Raw genomic sequence first — 5014 nt, 5'->3', positions numbered from 1 at the left:
GACTTTTCTTGGAAGTTTGTGTCAAACGAGCCCACTCGGCGCCCACTCACGGCTGTGTTTTGTGTGTGTTTGTTTTTCTTCCAGGATGTTAGCTAATATTCTGCAATGGCCGTTCATTTGCGTACACGTCATAGGCACTGCAGAGGTGTTAAAGATGAGTAAGCCACTTTAGGAGGAGCCAATAAAGCTTTTCAAATATTATTTCATCGGAGGGAGACACCCTTCGATGAAATGGAATAAATGATAAATTATGTTTAGTTTATGAGAATGGGTTAGCAATATTGTTGTAATTTGCTGTGGTATAAAACTGAGATCGGATTGGAGTACTGTTGGCCTATTAGCATAATTGCTACTTACTTTCACAATGCTAATGTACTTGCTAAACAGGTAATACGCGAAGGTTGAATCACAGCAAATTAATTCTTGTTTGTTGAATTTGTTTTGAGTTTTTCTTGTCCTGAAAATGTAAAAAAAAATAGCATAGGCAACTATGCTATTAGGCTAACCATTTGCGTTAATGGATGATACTTTTTAAGATCCTTGAGGTACTTATTAAAACTTTAAATGGTTCCTGTAGGAAAAGTGTTCCCCAACTTCTCCATTTAAAATGGCAGCTAGCTTGAATTTTCACGTTATACAGTGTACTCTACAATTTGTGTTAACACGCTTTGTTCGATAAAGGACACCTACCGATGAAATAAAAATAAAAATCTGTCCTTTTAAAATAATAGTGATGCTTATTTTGGTTACAGGGGGTTGACAATACTGTTGTAATTTGCTGCGGTATAAAAGTGAGATAGTATTGCTAGCATATTAGCCTAATTGCTACTTACTTTCACAATGCTAATGTGCTTGCTAAACAAGTACCGGTAATCAATCTGCAAAGGTTGAACCAAGGCAATTAGATTATTTTTGTTTGTTGAGTTTTCTGTGTTTTTTGTTTGTTTTCCAAAAACACTCAAAAATGACACAGGCAACCATGCTATTAGGCTAACAATTTGCGGCATTGGATGATACTCCTATACATTTTTATAGCCCTCGAGATACTTTATAAAACTGTAGCAAAAGAGTTCCCCACTTAAAACAGTACCTAGCTTGAATTTTCATAGCTAGCTTGAATTTTCATAGCTAGCTTGAATTTCGTAGCTAACTTGAATTTTCACGTTACATGACGAGTGAATAAAGAGTTTAATTGCCATTTAGTGGAAGAGCATTGAATCGCTGGCATAGACCAACAACCAAAGAAACATCTTTCTGTATTAAATAAAACAGAATTTTCAGCCCACTTAACTTAAAATTAGAAATTTGTCACGGAACAACGGTTGAGAATCACTGCTCCACATCACTTTTTTTTTTATTCTGACATATAATTTACATAATTAAGGTTGAAATACAGAATCCACAATCTAGGCTATCTAGTAAGCTAAAAAGCTCATGTTAATAGTCCGGTGTTCCCCACGGGGGGCCCACTCAGTCCCCCACAGGGGCCACTGACTTCTTCCCTCCCGTCCTGACTCCTGCAGCTGCATGAGAAAAGCCGATGGTGCACTCGTAATGTCATGTCTGCTCTGTGATGTGCATGCAGGGTGTCATTTGTCATGCCGTAACACTTGCGAGTGAGGAAACAGTAAAGATGGTACTACATAGATTGCACGCTTTACTATGGGGCCTTTTTTAAGAAACTCCAAGAAGGCTTCAATGGAGTTTTGCGATGTGGTGTCATATGTACTTCCGGGGTGGCAAAAACTCATGTTATCCGGAATAAATGGCTTGAATTATGATTTTTTTTTTATTTAAAAAAAACCCTTTTTCTCTAGTTTTATGGTATGATGCGTCAGCTGGAAAAAAAAGAGGTTCCATGAGGTAAATTGAGGGGATACGGAACACATTTCAACAGATAAGTTAAAAAAAACTAATGATGGAAATTCAGACATAGTTAACATGGTCATTTAAGTACTGGTTCATTAGTTGACTTTAATAAAACTTGGATTAACGGCACAGGTGTGTTTTAGTTTTTAATTGTAAAATGGATAGCGTGCTGACATTAGCTAGCAGGCTAGTAGCGCTGCATCGAACAATTATTAAAAAGTTACCTATTATTTTTTCTATTAGTTAATGAATTGGACAAAACAAATGTAACTTACATCACTTCATTCAAAAACAGGAAATTATTTCAAACTGACAGTGCAGAAAATGTGCAAACATGATATGGGTTTGGTTCGTAAGGTCATAAAATCGGCCAAAATGTTGATTGTTTAAGTTTGCAAATGTCTTATTTTCAAAATATACAAATCAGTCAGCTTTCACTGGAATCTCAGAATATTTGCTGTTGAGAGGCTGAAATTGATTATCATAATTGCATAATTTGAATATTGACTTGTCAGTTAATTTATTAATTGTTGCAGCGCTACAAGCTAGCCATTATTTTTAGGTTAATCACTCAAGTACAACAGTCCTGCCACTATTTAAAACATCCCCTGATTCATCCTACTCTCAGCCGGATGGGATTATCTGGATTCATTTTGATTATTTTTGAAGTGCATATATACAATTTTAAGGCCTGTATATGACCTTGGTGGGCTTTGCAGACGCCCAAAAGGTTCAAACGGGCCTCTGGCTGCAGGGGGGCGGCTGCCTAACATTCACACCTTCACCCCGAGGTGCGAAGATGTGGAGGAGGCTGCTGGCTTTGATCAAACATGCTGAGTCTGCAGGATCTGACTCTCAAGAAATTTGCATTAAGAAGGTCAACCTCCGCAGGACTTTGAGGATTCTTGCATTGCAGGGATTTGCCGAAAAGCCATCTTAAAAGAAAAAAATCGAATTTCTTGCCTTAATGTTTCTTTAAATGTCAATTTTCAACAAAGAGGGACATTTGGCCAACTTTTCTCATTCATCACTGCAGCCACTATTTTTAACATGTTCCTTCCCGCTTCTTAAAATGTCACTTTTTGAACAAAATATGCATTTGGGAAACAATTTCTCTTACATGACACATACAAATGGTTAAGAAAAATCATCCCTGCAGGCCATATCAGAGATTGACAGTCACATCAAACCCTCAACAGCATCCCCACTATTTAAAATAACTAACACTTAAGTAATGACTAATTCAAGCAAATGAGCGTTTGTCAGATTTAAACTAACACGAACAGCTCGTCACTGTGCCAACGAGGCTCAAAGTGGACATTTCACTCAGTGGAAACTAAATGAGGATTCCCCCATTAGGGAAAATGTGGGGGTGTTTGAAAGAGGTCGAGCTGGACCAGCTTCAAAGTGGAGGAAAGGCCTCGTTGTCTCCTGGCCGCCGCAATAACCCTAAAACGTCACCTTGTCGAGATGGGCAATGAGCTGCGGGAATGTCCACATTTTATGAGGGGCACACAACACCCAATAAAAGTTCGCAACTTAAATAGTGATGCTTTCATATACAGCAATGGTGTCAAATTGAAAAGTAAAAAAAACAACAACAACAACCCCAAAACAAAATAAAAAACCTCCTAGGTAAACCCGCATTGTCATTCTTATGAAAACCCTAAGCCACAAAATGGCGAGAGAATGGCATTATCAGGAATTAGTAAGGATGGGAAAGTCCAATAGCAGATGTCGGGCTGATACCCAGTTTTATTTCAAAGTATTGGTGCTTGCTGTGACAGCCGATATTGAGCGCCCTCTTGTGGCCGTTTTATGATCAGGGAGTACAAATTAAAAATGAGAAGAATAGAAAATGGCCGTTAATTCTATTCAATTTGAAGGAAACATGCTATATTTGTATATGTAGGTATTACTTTAAAACTATCTGCCATTTTTTGTTGTATCAAACATCCCTAGTAAATAGCAATGAAATCAGTCCAAAGCACGTTATGTAAAAAAGTAAAAACATTGATTGTGACGTAACAATGGCCTACCAAGACTAACACAGCAGATTTCACCTTCCGATTCAAACTGGTTTAGTTTTGCTACCCTTGCCAGTTCCCAACATTGTTTTTATTTTTGGAAATTGACATTAAACACCCCAGACAGTAAATAACACGAAAACGCCGCAGAGAAATGAATTTATTCAAGTTAGGCGAGATTTGCGAGTGGTATCTTAAAATGGACGCCAGTGGCTTCACTTCTCCTGACAGCGAGCAAAATGCTGCATTCGAGGATGGTCGGAAGTCGGATATATCAGAGCTGTTTTTCCCCAGTTCCGACCTGAAAGCGTTAGAGGCTAAAGTAAAAAACGAAAATGGCGGATAGTGTTAAATTGTTTTTTATTTTGGTCGTCAAAACTCATTTTGAACTCCAGCAAACTTGCCTTCTCGCAAGTTTGCTTCATTACTTATTTTTTATAAGCATTTCATACAGCTCAGTAGTTCACCATATATTTTCATGCAGGGAGATAGCGCCATACCGTCACGTACGTTGTGTTACGTGAAGAATATTTATGAATGAAGAAAGCTATCTAGTTTTATACTCGAGTAAACTGTGTATTGCCATTCACGGTCTCTTTCCAAAGGGGCTGCCATTGTAGAGTGACGTCATATTATAGTCCGTCGTGAAGTGGGGTTACTTTTTTGTGTGGAATTTCCGAGTTGAAGGGGACGTTCCCGTACACACTTCCTGGTTTGAACTCGGAAAAGTCTGACTTCCGACCATCCTCGAATGCAGCGTTAATACATTCATATACAAGTCCGAGGTATACGTTAGCATTAGCATTAAGCTAGCGGGCTAAAGGCTATATTTGTTTTAAGTACACAACATGTAAATTCTCTTTGTTTTATGTTTAGTTTTAAATATATTACATATATACAACTCCTTCTCAACTCCCTAATCCAGTAAATTTTGTTTTAAAATTATTTTCCAGCACTGTACATGTGCAATTGTTTATTTTACTAATATGTCCATTTCAGTAGGCTATTTATAATAAATTTTAAAATGGTTTCATAAAACATGAATAAGGTGAAGAAATACATGTCGTACATTTGAATTTTAAAAAGCTTTTAGGAAAAATTGCTCAGTGGGCCATGAC

Source organism: Leptonotus elevatus, chromosome 1, assembly GCF_054856555.1.
Source record: "Leptonotus elevatus isolate MCC_2025b chromosome 1, RoL_Lele_1.0, whole genome shotgun sequence".
NCBI classification, from domain to species: domain Eukaryota; kingdom Metazoa; phylum Chordata; class Actinopteri; order Syngnathiformes; family Syngnathidae; genus Leptonotus; species Leptonotus elevatus.
This window is presented reverse-complemented; position numbering follows the sequence as displayed.